The following is a 17,510-nucleotide window of genomic DNA, read 5'->3' as shown; positions in this document are numbered from 1 at the left end:
AAGATATATGATTAAGCATCTTCTTATCAGAGAAGGATTTGGTGTAATTATTGTTCCTATCAAATAAACTCCAAAAAAAATTTTTTTTTAAAGAAAATGATAAACTAAACCAGTTGTGTAACATTACATTGAATTTATACCAGTTTATACTTCAGAGATTTAACTCAACTACAGTGCCTTATGGTGGGGTAAGTAAAAACGCTAGCTTAATTTACCCCACAGCATTTGGACCACTTTGCCCCATAGCTGCCATTTTGAATTAAACTAGCTAGTTTACCAATTCAGGTTAATATTTAGCTGAATGACTTGCATGTTTTATACATTGCTATATAAAGAATAATAAATATTTTAGACCTGGACAAATTTGCATTGATGCAACAGCCATTACATCTGTTATGCAAAAATTTTACTTTGACAAGACAAAAATAGTTTTAAAGTAAATTGGTGTCTTCCACTCCTCCCATGTGCTTCTCATTTTCACAGTCTGGTAGAAATTATGGGTTGTTTAAAAATATATGGTCACATGACAATAAAAGTGTACAGTTACCACCCCTGCACATATAATATCTGATATTTGACCAGAATATTGACTTTCCTAATAATTATTCCCACGCTGTAAACAACCAGTAATGCAGAGAATAGTGTTGAATGTAGGGAATGAGGTCATAGTGATATCAGACCAGAAGAGGGTGCCATGGACCACTGTGGCGATGATCCACAAAATGGCAGTATCCGAAATCGCACACTCTTAGATAACTATTTTTAATAAGTACTTTGCGACCGTTAAAAATTTTTTCTTGATAGTATGAATGAAATCTGGGCATACTAATTTTTTTTATTTTGTCATTATCTTGTGACCTAGTGCCAGTTGTGTCAGTATACAGCCATTCACAAGTTCTCTCCTGTGGCCTAATGGGATAGTAAAGTGTCGATTGGATGCGGACTTAAAAATCTCAACAGAAGTAGTAACTCTTTGCCTACTGTTTTGTGAATTCATAGTACTATTTTTACATTCTGTTTTTCACATTTAAATGTATTCATTTAGCAGATGCTTTTATCCAAAGCGACTTACAATTCAGGAATACAACAAGCGGTTCATCTAAAGATGCAATAAACACGAGAAGTGCTAGTCATTCAAAGTTTCAGCATTGTTCAGGATAGTACAAGCTATACTGTATATACTGTATATAGTTATCATTAAAGTTATCTTTATAGTTATCGTTCTTTGTGTGAATGGATCTTTGTATGAATCAGCATATTGATTAATCTTAGAGTTCACAGTAAAACTGTAAAGAACAAAAAAAAAACAAAAAAAAAACAAGACATTTAAAATTTACAGTATATAATCAGTGGCAGTGTGCAAGTATCTAACATTATTTACATTGGTACATAATCATATTTCTATGCTTGTGTCACCATTGACCTATACATGAAAGAACAGAGTCACACTTGATTTTACTAAATATAATCAAAGCATTGATATGACTATAAATAGATGCTCTTGCTGTTAAAGAAGTTACAGACCTGCCACTTTGTGTCACCTTGTAAAGAGTACACAATTCCTGTAGAAATTACAGTAACTTACTGGCAGCAGTTTGCCAGAAACTTACTGTAAACTACTTACAGGAAAAATACTGTTTTACTATTTACAGTACCATTTAGCTTGCTGTAATTTATAATTACAGTATGGTATATTTTTACTGTAAAACATACAGTAATTGTATTAATTTACTGTAATTCATTGTCTACTTTTTCTATATACAGTAAAAATGGACAATTACTGTATTTCAACAGGTCCCCGTAAATAACAGTAAAAAGAAGCAATGACAACTGTTTAATTTTTTTTAATTCTTTTTAATCGTTCAATTGAAAAAAGTTCAGCTTTCTGATAGCCTGCAGCTGTTACAAACGTACGTGCAGGCAGGCAATGAGCTCACGGAGACGAGGATAAACAGGAGACAGGAACTTTAATAACAAACTTGGGAACACACTTAACACGTCCAACATGAAACGAGAACCGACAAACACTGAGGGCAAACTGAGGCTTTAAATACACAGAGCAAATGAGGATAACTAGGAGCAGGTGATGGACGAGGCACAGGTGAAAGACACAACTGATTAACCAAACTGGGGAGAATCAGAGTAACAGAATCTTAATCAAAACACACAAGACAGGCCATACATGTAACATATCGCCCCCTCCCGGAAAGGCGCGTCCTCATGCCGTAAACAAGAACAACTGAGGAGGGAGGGGGCTTTGGAGCACCCGGGGTGGAACCGGGGAACCAGAGGGCAGCGGCTGAACCGGAGGGACCGAGGACAAAGGCGAAGCTGAAGGGAAGGCGGAGCCAGACGAAGCCGCAGGAGAAGGCAGGTCGACGACTGACCAAGGCGGAGCCGGAGAGACGAGGGAGCCCGGAGTAGGGATGGGCGATATCTTATCGTTTGCGATATACCGGTAAAAATTCTCCCCACGATAAGAATTTGCCTTCCCGCGATAATAACGATAAAGCCTAGTTGATGGCGCGACCCATCCGCATAGTGCCACCGCTGGCCGTCTCTTGATGCCCTAAACGTTATTACTTTATGATGGCCGCGGTGGCTGCGTTCGTCACTCATAGCTGAACGGGGGTTGGAGAGAGAATTTCTTGTCGTGCCCTCGCAGCACTTGGTGCTCTACGCGCAGTGCTTGATAGGAGCTGCGGCACTGAATCCGCATCTCACGTGCAGAACGAAAACAACTATGGTGGAAGCTGCGGAAGTGTTCATAGCTAAACGAGGGGCTACCTGAGGGCAATCTGAACCATACAGATGTATTTTCACTCGCTGAGCACTTGGACTGAGCACTTAAGATATTTGCTCTTTCTCAATCGATCGGTAAAGCATAGTATTTCAGTTCATCTCAATGAATGCGCAGTGTATATGACGCACATTAAACACTAGTGTGAGGCGCGCGACTGAGAGCGCTCAGTGTTTCACACACACTCAAAGAGAGAGCGAGAGAGTCTTATACCAAACAGAATTGACGTGCTACATGTAAACAATATCCTTTGTTGCATTGTCCTGTAAAGTAATGGCGTTTATTTGGAATTATTCAGCCTTTCGTGAACAGGAAGAAAGGAATGCACAAACGGGAATCTCATTGGCTGGCGCGCACCTATTACTGTGCCTGTTTTGATTTCAGCAAATCAGTTGGAATGAACGCTGACAACGTGATTAATATTCATGAACCCAGAAGCTCATTATTCCTTAGTGCAGTTTATTTTTATTAGTAGAATAATTTGTGGTATTATAATATTATCAACTCAAATTACTGAAGTTCTATCATTAAATCATTATTTTCAACTTTTTTGTAATCTGAATACATTTTTGGGATAATTACTTTTGCTGTTTCTGCTATTTTTACCACTGTTTGCACCATGTATGAATAAATACAGAATCGGTTTACATGTAAAACTTTTCATTGATTTAAAAATTATTTTTGTTTGTATTGTGTGACGTTTTTTAGCACAGTTGCACTATTTAAACATTTCCTGCACTTTTACAGAAGACAATTATATCTGCAACTTTTCAATTTCTGAAAAGGCTGGTGTGGAATTTTACATAAAAAAATTATTAAAAAATTAAAACATGGGGAATGATACTACATTTATCGTCATTGATATCGTTATCGCAATAAATACTAGAAAATATCGGGATACATTTTTAAGTCCATATCGCCCATCCCTAGCCCGGAGAAGCCGTATGACCGCTGGTTTCCGGTGGAGCCGAGGGAGGGAGGAGCCAAGGGGGCACTGAAGTGTCGACGGGCCGAGGCAGAGCAGGGGGCACAGAGGCTGAAGGCGGAGACAGAGTAGCCTCAGTGGCGGACAGAGCTGGTGGCCTGAAGACACTACGCGTTTCAACACAGCGTGTGGGTGGAGCAGAGGGGCGGATGGGCAGCAGCGAAGGGAGCACTGAGGAATGGACCGACTGAGGAGGTGGGAGAGAGAGGCTGGGTGGGAATTCTTGAAACTCTGGAGATACTGGGGGCGCTGGAGACTCGGAGAACACATGAGATACAGGGGGCACTGGAGAGACCGAGGCCGCTGGAGAGACAGAGGGCACAGGAAAAAAGTCAATCAGGTTCACCTCAAAAACCTTCCTCAGCTCTTCAATGTAGCTGCCAGCAACTTCCTGCAACTCGACCACAGCGGTGGTGTTGTGGGCGGGGCTTTCCTCCCAGCCCTCGAACTCCACAATAACTCCCTCTGCGATGTACGGCGTTGCCAGCTCATGCACACCTGGTCAGACCTTGTGGGTGGTCCGGGCTCCGAGGCGATGACACACTCTGTCCTTGCCCTCGGTACGAGCTGGTCATTTGCAGTTGGCCAGTCCCCACGGTTTGCAGGGGGCTCATGCAACTTCTCCGTTGCGTCACTCGCTGGTGGTGGTTGGCTGGTCTCTGGCAGTGGTGGAGTGGGCCTGGTAACGCTGTCCTCCTCAGTGGGGCCGATGATAAATGGTGAGTGGTTATTTACTAGTACCCACTCCACGATTGCGGCAAAATCTTCCGTTGGTTCCGGGCAGCCTCCCTGCTCCAGGCAGAGAAGCTGAACTTCGGGAAGGGCCATGGGAAAGACGGGGAAAACTCAAACAAAACAAAGGAGAAAACGCTGCAAAAAAACCCTAAAAAAAATAAACAGGAGACAGGAACTTTAATAACAAACTCAGGAACACATTTAACACGTCCAACATGAAATGAGAGCCAACAAACACTGAGGGTTTAAATACACAGAGCAAATGAGTATAACAAGGAGCAGGTGATGGACGAGGCACAGGTGAAAGACACAACTGATTAACCAAACTGGGGAGAAACAGAGGCCCTGTCCCAAATGGCACACTTCATGTGCACTTTCGGTCTTGTGGACTTACAATGGACGATGCGTGCACGTGTCCGTTAAGTCCACGAAACCGCAGGGTGTCCCATTTGTCATTTTAGGTTTCAGAAGGGTGCTCGCAAGCGCCCCCTTAGAGGTCGATATGCGCCCTCGATGAGCACTTCTGCCGAGCCCGCACTGGTGCGAGCTACACAGCAGACTTCTTCCCGGCAGTCAAAGCGGCGTTACGTTGTGAAAGTGCAGACTCAGAGGAAGACCGTGATGGTTTAGGGTGCCATTTGGGACAGGGCCAGAGTAACAGAATCTTAATCAAAACACACAAGACAGGGCATACATGTAACAGCAGCAACTTTTAGCAAAAACTTGAAATTCAAAAGCTCTCAAGTCCAATGGATTTACAAAAGTCCTTTGCACTACAGAGTAGACCAAAGGCTGTACAGTAAAAAAAAGTCTACAAATAATAATAAAACAGAACAAGAAGACAAAGATCAATAATAAAATCCAGAAAACAACATTGAAGTAGAAAAAAGTTTTTGCTCTTAATTATGGAAGATTGTTTCCACCACAGAGTAAAAAATAAAAAAAGGTAATTGTGACCTTTTCTCACAATTCAGACTTTTTTCCCCCTCGCAATTCTGACTTTATAACTCGCAATTGCAAGGAAAAAAAGTCTGAATTTTGAGATAAAAAGTCGCTATTATCTTTTAAATTTCTTATTCCGTGGCGGAAACAAGCTTCCATACTTAGTAGCTTAATAGTTTTGCCAGCTCAAATCCAGAAACTCCTTAAAGGTCCTGTTCTTCGTGATCCCATTTTTCAAACTTTAGTTAGTGTGTAATGTTGCTGTTAGAGCATTTATAATACCTGTAAAATTATAAAGCTCAAAGTTCAATGCCAAGCGAGATATTTTATTTAACAGAAGTTCCCTTTCAAAGCCTACAGCGAACGGCTGGTTAGGACTACATCCTGGTATTTCCTGCTTTAATTACGTCAGTAGAGCAGTATGTCGACTAACCTCCGCCCACAAGAACGCGCAAAAAAGGGGGCGTGGTCTTGTTGCTCCCGCGTGGAGAATAGGAAGTGTTGCGTTCGTATAGTTTGTTTGTTGCCATGTCGTCGAGACGCTGTTATTTTCATCCCGGAGTCAAGTCACCTTTGTTTGGCTTTCCCAGGGACGCTGTACTTAGAGATCATTGAGCGCATGCATCCCCGTTATGGTGAGAGGCGTGACCTTTCCGGTAATGTGCACTCTGCGTGCCCTAAGCTGCTGTCGAATCACAACACGGGAACCGCTGGCACAATCAGAACTCGTTACGTATTTCTGAAGGAGGGACTTCATAGAACGGAAATCTTTCAAGCCGTTTTGAGGACAGTGAAAACAGCAGTATACAGATAAGTAAATTGTGTGAAAAATACTGTGTTTTTTTACACGCGAAACATGAACACATGTTATATTGCACACTGTAAACACAATCAAAGCTTCAAAAAAACACGAAAAACGGGACCTTTAATGAAGGAAGAACCATGAGGGTTCAGGCCAGAGTTCTTCCTTTGCACCATCTTCTTACTTCTTTTGCTGAACTTGACCTTTAAGGAGCACTTGTTGTTGTCGGGGTTAATCCTCAAAGTGAACCTTTACATAAAATAAAGAATTCGTAAAATCATTTGATGTGAAAAACGTTTTAAACATTGGTTAAGACAAATGAAAATTGTGTCATTTACTCACTTATATTGTTTCAAACCCATAAGACTGGTTCATTTTCAGGAATTGGAAATGGAACTGGAATTGCAATCAGGTGCGGGAGCAGTGTCGGCGCTGTGGTGGGCCATTCGAGGGCCGTGCCCCCCCTAGCGGTCATTGATGCCCCTCCTACCACAGGCCATGGCGTGTGGCCCAAAAAATATCCCTTTTGGTTATTCTTTTAATAACAGTAGCCGCGTCCATTACAGATTTGCGCAAAAACTTTTGCAATTATTTTCTAAATTTCAATAAAAAACTATTGCGAAATGACTTTCCATTAAACGATGTTATGTGACAAAAAATTTTTTTTCCTCTGTTGTCTTTTATGAGTTTAATAACGAACACGTTGTCTTCTGTCTGCGTCGGGAATGATCGATACGGTGACGCGCATCTGCCACATCATAGGCTATATATTATTTTTTCCACTATTTTTTCTTTTTTTTTCTTTTCAATTTTGTTGTAATAACGAGATATGTCATTAAAATAGACTGTGAAGTTTGGATTTTCCCCTTAGGCATAGTGTAACTTAAAGGGGGGGGGGGGGGGGGGGGCGAGGCGGGTTCAGCCTTCTGGCCCCTTTAAGAAAGCGTACAATAAGCTCGCTTTTCCCCAGTGATTGTCCTGCGACCTGAGCGTGATAAGCTGCTTTGGCGGCAACATATACTTTGAGCGTGGAGGGGGAACGACCCGCGTCCATTAGCTCTTGAAGGAAGGCGAGCACCTCTGCCACCTCGCACGAGTGTGCGTCAAGGTTTCGTGCTGTACACCAGTTAGAGAATACCGACCATTTCAGTGCATTGAGCTGCCTGGTTGCGGGGGCTCTAGCTTCAGAAATTGTATTCAGAACTCTTTCAGAAAGGTTCGCGGGTATTGGTTGATGGGCCATACGTGGAGGGCCCACAGTTCGGGACGGGGATGCCAGATTTTCCCTCTTGCCTGCGTGAGGAAGTCTTTCCTCAGCGGAATCGGCCATGGGGCTGTGTCTGACATGAGAGTCAGTTCGGAGACCCATTTCTGATTTTTCCACAACGGGGCTATTATGTAAAAGCACTGTGGATTCGGTTTCCCTGATCTTTTTGATGGTCTGTGGCAACATCGCGATCGGAAGAAAAGCATACAGAGGGAGTTTGGGCCAGGCATGGGCCAGCGCATCTCTGCGTTTGGAGAAAAATATTGGGCAGTGAGCATTGTCTTCTGAGGCGAAAAGATCTACTTTCGCTTCGCCGAAGGTGCTCCAAATCAACTGAATTGTCTGCGGGTGAAGAGACCACTCCCCGGGGGGAATACCACCTCTGGATAGCATATCCGGACCCTGATTCAGGATACCTGGCACGTGAGCCGCTCTCAGGAAGCTCAGGTAGTGCTCTGCCCATAAAAGGAGGTGTTTCGCCATGGAATGTAGAGAGCCTGATTTCAGACCGCCCTGGCGATTTATATAGGATACCACTGACATGTTGTCTGTTCGGACCAGGACGTGGTGACCCTTTATGTACGGAAGGAAAGCTCTCAGCGATAGGATGACCGCTTTCATCTCTAGACAGTTTATGTGCAGCCTTTTCCCTGAAGTTGCCCGCTGGCCAGAGACTGGCTTGCCCTCGTGCAGGGAGCCCCAACCTAGGTTGGACGCATTTGTCGAGACCACTTTCCGTTTCGTAACTGTACCCATCATAACACCTGTCTGATACCAGGTGGTCGCCTTCCAAGGAGCCAGAGCTTTGACACAGCTGTGGTTCACTTTGATGTGAAACTGGCCTGATCGCCATGCGCGAGCCGGAACGCGGGAATTCAGCCAGCGTTGAAGGGGGCGCATGTGTAATAGACCCAGTTTGAGTACTGCCGATGCCGAGGCCATAAGACCTAGCATCCTCTGAAAACGTTTGAAAGGAACGTACACGACAGCTTTGAATGACGGCGCCATGCTCTAAATAGAGAGGGCACGCTGTGACGTAAGCCGCGCCCTCATCTGTATTGAGTCTATGACTGTACCCAGAAAAGATACATTCTGGGTGGGAGACATTGAGCTCTTGGCGATATTGATCCTGAGCCCCAAACATTCTAGATGGTTGAGGAGCCAGGACTTGAGTATCGTCAACTGTGCCCGTGATTGGGCTATGACAAGCCAATCGTCGAGGTAGTTGAGTATCCGCATGCCTTTCAGCCTCAGTGGGGCTATGGCTGCGTCCATGCACATCGTAAAAGTGCAAGGCGCCAGGGATAACCTGAATGGCAGGACTATGTATTGATAAGCCTGACCCTTGAAGGCAAATCTCAAGAATGGCCTGTGACGGGGTGCTATCTGAATGTGAATGTTGGCATCTTTCAGGTCGACTGTGAAAAACCAATCCCCCGGGCGAATGTGCGCGAGGATTTGTTTCACTGTCAGCATCTTGAACGAGCGAGTCATGAGCACTTTGTTCAGATGTCTGAGATCTAGGATGGGCCTGAGGCCGCCATCCTTTTTTTGGGACGAGAAAGTAGCAACTGTAAAAGCCTGACTCGCTTTGTGTTGGGTGCACGGTTTCCACCGCTCCCTTTTCTAACAGTTTCGATACCTCGGCGCAGAGCACGTGACTCACGCTGCTTTTCACTGAGGTTTCGACCACGACACGAAAGCGCGGGGGTCTGCGAGCGAACTGTAGCGAGTAACCTCGTTTTATTATGTTCAACACCCAATTTGATATACCTGGAATGGCCTGCCAGGCCTGGGCCCGTGAAGCCAGGGGTTGAAATCGAATCGGGGGCGGGCCGCTTAGTGATAGGGACCCGGTAACCCGTTTGTTTTGTGCTTGTAACACTGTGGGGATAGTGTTTATGTTTGGCGGCGTGCACTGTGTAGTGGGCGCGCGCATTACATTTGTGGCACAGGACAGCGCGTGAGCTGTGTGGGAGGTGCTTGAGTTTAGGGGTGCATACTGTGAAGTGGGCACATTGTCTACAGAGAAAAAGCTCTTTATGAGATTTATTTGGGTCGCCGTGAAAACGGCGTTTGTGTGCAGACGAGCACTTTTGATAACTGCAGAAACGCCAGTCACCTGTCTGTAGGGAACTGTGAGGCCGAGAGTGTGTGGTGGGGGTCCGGCCGAGGTGGGACCTGGCCACCTTCTCTTCCCTCTTACGGCTAGGACGGCTTCGGTGGCTCGAGTCTCAACGCAGCTTTGGGTCGAGGTCCCCGAGGCTCAGGCTGCCTGTTGCGGCTTGCAGAGCGTGAGCTTTGCCGATTCCTGAATGCTGAGCGCGGCCGTGTGGTCGGCGGCGGCGCCTTGGCGGGTTGAGGGGGCGGTGCTTTGTGACGGCCAGAGGAAGAGCTGGAGTGTTTAGGCAGAAAGTGTTTCATGGCTTGCAACGCTTTCTGAGCCTCCGTAAAGCGCTCGGTGAAGCCAAAGACCGCCGGACCGAACAAACCGGAGGAGGAAATGGGAGCATTCAGAAAGGAGGCTTTGTCGGTGTCCTTCATCTCCGTAAGGTTAAGCCATAAGTGGCGTTCCAGAACGGTCAGGTTGGCCATAGTCCTTCCGATAGCCTGCGCGTTGGATTTGGTAGCGCGTAGGGCTAGATCAGTGGCGCTGCGCAGGTCCTTCAGAGTCTCAGAGTCAGGAACAGACTCGTCCAGAGAGCGGAGGAGTTTGGCCTGATAAACTTGAAGGACAGCCATGGTGTGGAGCGCTGAAGCAGCTTGGCCAGCGGAGGCATATGCTCGACTGGCGAAAGCTGAAGTGGTGCGGCACGGTTTGGAGGGGTGTTGAGCCTTGGCCTGCCATCCCCTGGAGGAGGGCGGGCAGAGGTGCTCAGCAACGGCCTCTTCAAGGGGAGGAAAATCTTCATATCCTTTTTCCTTAGCGCCGTCGACAGAAGAGAGCGCTGGGGAAAACGAGGATTTAGCACGAGTTAAGTAAGGGGCTTTCCAAGCCTTCGTGAGCTCGTCATATACCTCCGGGAAGAAGGGGGCGGGCTTTTGAGGGGAGGAAAGGCGACGGCTTTGCAGGAACCATTCGTCCAGCCTACTCCGTGTTGTCTCCTGGGGGTGGGACCACTCGAGCCCGAGGTCTCACACGGCCTTAGTGAGCACACGGACCAGCTCTGAATCAAAGCTGGCTTTAGAGCTCATGGCGGTCTGCGTCGAAGCGGAGGGCTCTGAGTCTGACCACTCTCTGCCTGATGCAGCCAAAGAAAGGCTGTCCTCCTCCTCCTCTTCCGCTGCTGGTCCACCGAAGGAGACAGAACAGGCCGCTGCGAGGGAGGGGCGCTGTTCCTCTTGGGTGAACTTCACCGGCGAGAGCGAGGCCCGTGGAGAGTTACTCGGCGTGCAGTTGCTTGATCGCTCAGGTGGCCTCTGGTCGCGGCGTTTCTTCTTGCGCGGTCCGAGAGGCGCGAGCGGGGCGGGGACATCGAAGCTGGCGAGGCGAGCCCTCAGGGTCTGAAGCGCCATCTTGTCGCACTCGGGGCAGCCGTCCTTGGAGTGCTAATTCATAAAAATATGCTAATTCTAGCGACCTTGTTCGGCGGGATTTTCTAGCGACCCCTATTGGTTCGCTCTCTCAGCCGCCTCGCCATAGGTTCCTGCAGTTGCCGCAGCACAGCCAATCAGCGCGCAGCTCACGCTGTTCTATCTGCTGTGCAGCCGCACTGCGTTTTACATAGACACTTTATAGAATAAAGTTTTTGCTTCATATTCTCGAGAAAAGGAGTTTTCCCATAACTCAATACGAGAGACCTCTCGAAAGGGACCATTTTTACCGTTTTCTTTTATCTTAAATTGTACTAAAAACTCTGTAAAATTACAAACAATATATGTAAAATTAACAATTCAGCTGTTATTTGAAATATTATACCATTAATGACAAATTTTTATATAGAATTTTTATTTTTCTGTTTTCTTACATCACATTCAAATGTATGTAAAACTACAAAAATAATGTCTATAATAATTTGCAAAATCACCACCAGATGACACAAAGTGACAGTTGGCACCATTGCTCACACTTTAAAAAAAGAAAAGAATATCGTAAAAAAAAAAAAAATTATTGACAGTCTAATGACTGCCAACTGAAAACTGTACAATTTATGTAAATATCCCAATTTAGACAAAGAGCAACAAGTTTTACACAAATATTCATGAAACAAATTATTACGATCAAACACCTTCACTGTAAATTTTCTTTTACAAAAAACGATTAAATGACTGGCAGCAGCAGAACATTAAACACAAACATTTCTCAAGATCTCAGCCTCTTATATATTTTTAATATATATATTTTATACATTATTATATTTGTATTATTAAAGCTCTTATTGAGAACTAACAGAGCTTTAGGTTTTATTGAAAATAATAACGTTTAATGTCACCATTATGGTGATTAGAGTTTGCTTTAGTGGGGCTCTTGACACTTGACTTTTTAACATTATTTTTTTGTTCTGGCTGTTGTAACTGTGTTCTTAAAGCACTTTTGTTATGGCAAAACATGCAAGAGAAAATAAGATCAGATGAAGTTGGCTACACATTGGTAGTAGTGGCCTGATTAAGTGATCTCACCGAGAGTCAAATCTAAAAGTATATATTAGCTGGTAAATTCACTTTATTTACAACAGCATTGTGATGTTATGCCATCAGTGTTATGACAATCAGATATTCTATTTAGGCTCTGTTTACACCTTGTTTTAAGATGCGTTTTGGTTGACTGAATCAAGTGGTTGACAAGGCATCTCGGTTTTGATTATCTTTCTGAATATGACCCAGATGCAGTCTTTGACAAAAACTTTATTTTCTCAGCTTTTTGCTCAAAATTTTTATTTTTTATTTTTATTAAACTTACCAACATTCAAGTTGCATGTTCAGATAATATATATATAAAAAAAAAAAAAAAAAAAAAAAAAAAAAAAATATATATATATATATATATATATATATATATATATATATATATATATATATATATAATCAAAAATGCTGGCGTGGCTAGCAACTTTTTTAAAAACCGCTGGCGGGGAAAGATTAAATATAAAAGGTGTAAACAGGGCTTTAGACACAGAGACACTAAGGCCACATCCTCACGAAGCCAGAGCTTTCCCTATCCGATCGTTTTTTTCCTCTCATCTCAAGAAATATCTGCATACACACTGATACAACTCAAAACGATGTAGTATACATGACAGGCACTGTAATTCTGCCACAGAAATACACTAACACGGAGAAGAAGAGTTGTGGCTCAAAGGGGTACAGCAACAGTCGGAAGTGAGGCAAAATCTCACAATAAAATAAAATAAATGTGCTACCTACCAGATTGTGTTTTATTTACGCCTACACCTACCCCAACCCTAAACCTAACCTTACAATAATGCAAATACAGTAATTAAATGACGAAATATTGATGTAGCTGTATCCCTTCAAGGCTGAATCCAAAATCGCCCCCTATACCCTTAAATAGGGCATTATAAACCATAGTGGACGTTATTGAGTGCACTTATTCTATCCCACATTGCACCGCAATAACGAGTGTACAGCCGATGTACACACAACGGCTGTCCGAATTCACTCACTCATTTTCATTCACTCCTTCAAGTGAACTGTATTAGTGGACTAATGTAGGAATAGTGAGTGAGGGTTTAGGGGGCAATTTCGGATTCAGCCCTAGTCTTTACCATGCGGGACGTGGTGTGATGACATCACCGTTTCACAAAATATATACATTGGCTGTACACACGAAAATGCAAGGGCTTCGGTTTCAGGCTCCTAAAAAGCTGGATCCGTCTAGACGAAACGCTGATATGATACAACATTTTTACGTATTCAGCTAAACGCGTCGCCGTGTGGACGGGGCCTGAGAAACAGCATATAAATATCAACAATGGTGACAATCAACAAAAAGCTTTGTTTATCTGAATATTAGACTCTGATTAGACTATGGACAAGACCACGAAACTAAATGACTATATCATCACCAATAATTAGCCAACTCTTCTGATCACATTTTCTCTTGCCACAACAAATGTGGTTTAAAACAGTTGTGAAGTGAAGATGCTGTGATCTTGAGAGATTTGTTAGTGTTTAATATTCTGTTGGGATTGAAAGGGTTTCTTTTGTCTGAGCTTTATTGGTCACCATTGTGGTAAAGAGTAGAATCGGTGTTTCAGTCCAGGATGGGCCAGAAAACATTGATAATATACTGCACGTTGCTTTATTTAAAGGCAGCAACTGTATAGTCATTAACACAGTGATGTCTATATACATTAGCATGCATGTGTGCTATTATTAGCTAACAGTTAACTGCAAGAGATTTGCATTGTACACTGAAAATGTTTGATCATAATAATTCAGGAAATACCTGTAAAATAAGTGTTTTTATGTAAAACATGAAAATGTAATGAACATTTCTGTCAACTTCTTTTGCGTGGTAGGATATTTTTACATAAATTTTAAGTTTTTTTGTTAGGCAGTCATTTGACCATTGTTTAAGTATTTTTTTGTAGTTTTTATACAGGGTGGCAAGGTGGCACACTGTTTTACATTCGAAATAGAAACTGAATTGATGGATAAACAACAACAACAACATACTCCTAGAAACGCAATACATTTTATCACTTATAACTTCTAAATAGAAACAGCGTAGAGAGTGAAAAAGGATAAATTTTTTCTTGTGTGCATGGGTTGACTGGCTGTGTTCTTGCATGCTATCAAATGGAGTACACTCTAAAAGGCTATGAGTTCGGCTGTACAGATACGCTAAGCATTTGCATTCAATCTGACGCATACTTTGACCTTTACTACAATTTTTTTTGTAAAGCTGAGTTAGTGTGCATTATGTAAATTAAATAAACTTGACTAATTAATAAGCTAAAAAACACCTAGGATCGGCAGTGAGAGAATGTTTAGCATTTACTCAACACACAGCTGGAACCAACTTCCAGTGTCACCAGATGAGCCCCAACAGTATCCATCTTAAATTCCAGGCTGACAACATACACCGATCAGGCATAACATTATTACCACCTTTTTAATATTGCGTTGGTCTCCCTTTTGCTGCCAAAACAGCCCTGACCCATCGAGGCATGGACTCCCCACTAGACCTCTGAAGGTGTGCTGTGGTATCTGACACCAAGATGTTAGATGATGCGAGGTGGGGCCTCCATGGATCGGACCTCTTTGTTCAGCACATCCCACAGATGCTCGATTGGATTGAGATCTGGGGAATTTGGAGGCTAACTCAACACCTCACACCACAACTCGTTGTTGTGCTCCTCAAACTGGTTCTCAAAAATAGTTCATTGCTGAACCACTTTTGCTTTGTGGTAGGGTGCATTATCCTGCTGAAAGAGGCCCCAGCCACCAGGAATACCGTTTCCATGAAACAACAATGCTTAGGTAGGTGGTACGTGTCAAATTAACATCCACATGGATGGCAGGACCCAAGGTTTCCCAGCAGAACATTGCCCGAAAGCATCACTGCCTCCGCCAGCTTGCCTTCTTCCCATAGTGCATCCTGGTGCCATGTGTTCCCCAAGTAAGGGACGCACACGCACCCGCCCATCTACGTGATGTAAAAGAAAACATGATTCATCAGACCAGGCCACCTTCTTCCATTGCTCCGTGGTCCAGTTGGTGCTTTCGGTGGTGGACAGGGGTCAGCATGGGCACCCTGACTGGTCTGCAACCTCATACGCTATGCAACCTCATACGCAACAAACTGTGATGCACTATTCTGACACCTTTCTATCAGAACCAGCATTAACTTCATGAGCAATTTGAGCTACAGTAGCTCGTCTGTTTGATTGGACCACACGGGCCAGCCTTCCCCACATGGATCAATGAGCCATGGCCATGACTCTGTCGCCGGTTCACCACTGTTCCTTCCTTGAACCACTTTTGATAGATACTGACCACTGCAGACCGGGAACACCCCACAAGAGCTGCAGTTTTTTTAGATGCTCTGACCCAGTCATCTAGCCCTTGTCAAACTCGCTCAAATCCTTACGCTTGCCCATTTTTCCTACTTCTAACACATCAACTGAGGACAAAACGTTCACTTGCTGCTTAATATATCCCACCCACTAACAGGTGCCGTGATGAAGAGGTAATCAGTGTTATTCACTTCACCTGGTCATAATGTTATGCCTGATTGGTGTATGTTTACCTGTGCATTCTCTCACTAAAGTTTAATCGAATAATGCAGTTCAATGTTTATTATTTCATTCAGTTCATGTTCTAATGTTTACAATCTTTCCTTTATATTTTGGTAATTCACAGCAAGAAAGAAGTTTTATATTTTGATTCTGAGATATCAATACTTGGAATGGAGTGATGTCTCAGTTAGAGGGTGTCTACCGCAACCACTAAATATTTTAAACTATCGCAAAAGAGATGGTGAGGTGTGGCTGCAAAAGTTCATATGTACATGGAAAAATAAAAAAGCCTCAATGCAACGTATACTGAGGTGAAGGATGTAGATATTCATGAAGGTGGACAATCAGATTTGCCCCACATTTTGCTGCGAGGTGAACACAGACTTAATTTCACACAGACACGTATTTTCTGGTGCCATTTTAAATTGCTGGGCCATTTAAAACTCCTTCCACACAAGGAACACGAATAGGGTCTCAATTCTGCATGACTTTTCAAGTGTATCTGTAAGTGTGATGGCAAAATAAACTTTTTATTACACTGATCACAATTAAATCTCCTTCCTCCAGAGTGAATGCGCAGGTGATTATTGAAGTTGCTACTTTTTCCAAATGTCTTGCCACACTCAGAACACTGTAATTTCTTTCCGGAATGAGTTTGCAAATGACGTTTCAGATCTTTTTGATATGCGAAACTCGTTTCGCACTCAAGACACGTGAACGGCTTCTCTCCAGTGTGAACTCTTATGTGAGTCTTAAGATTTCCTTTAAGTGTGAAACTCTTTCCACATTGAGGGCAGGTGAAAGGCTTCTCTCCAGTGTGAACTCTTATGTGAACCTCAAGGTTTGCTTTGTTTGTGCAACTCTTTCCACAGTGATGGCACATAAAAGGCTTCTCTCCGGTGTGAGTTATTACATGATTCTTAAGGTGATTCCTGTCTGGGAAACTCATTCCACACTGCAGACATATTAAACAGTTCTCTCTTGAGTGAATCCTCATGTGGTAATTAAGATTTCCTTTACGTGTGAAACTCTTTCCACATTGACCACATATGAACGGCCTCTCTCCAGTGTGACTTCTCACATGGGCATTAAGTGTTGCTGTATATGTGAAACTTTTTCCGCACTGATGGCATGTATAAGGCTTCTCTCCAGTGTGAAGTCTCATGTGAATCTTAAGGCTTACTTTATGACTGAAACTCTTTTCACAGGAAGGGCATTTGAAAGGCTTCTCTCTGCTGTGAATTCTCATATGAGCCTTAAGATTTTTATTGAATTTGAAACCCCTTCCACACTGCTGGCATTTGAAAGGCTTCTCTCCAGAGTGAATTATCACATGCCTGTTAAGGCATTTCATGTCTGGGAAACTCTTTCCACACTGATGACATATATAACAGTCTTCTCTTGAGTGAATCTTCATGTGGCAATTTAGGGTTATTTTACGTGTGAAACATTTTCCACACTGAACACATATGAATGGCTTCTCTCCAGTGTGAACTCTCATGTGAGTCTTAAGATTTCCTTTTAGTGAGAAGCTCTTCCCACACACTTTGCAGGGGAAAGGGTTTTCTCCGGTGTGACTTCCCACGTGGGAATCGAGTGATGCTTTATATGTAAAACTCATTCCGCAATGAGGGCAAGTGTAAGGCTTCTCTCCCGTGTGAAGTCTCATATGAGTCTTGAGGCTTACTTTATGACTGAAAATCTTTCCACAATGATGACATATTAAAACATTCTCTCTTGAGTGAATCCTCATGTGGTAATTAAGGGTTACTTTA

Source organism: Gobio gobio, assembly GCF_949357685.1.
Source record: "Gobio gobio genome assembly, chromosome: 5".
Taxonomy (NCBI): domain Eukaryota; kingdom Metazoa; phylum Chordata; class Actinopteri; order Cypriniformes; family Gobionidae; genus Gobio; species Gobio gobio.
This window is presented reverse-complemented; position numbering follows the sequence as displayed.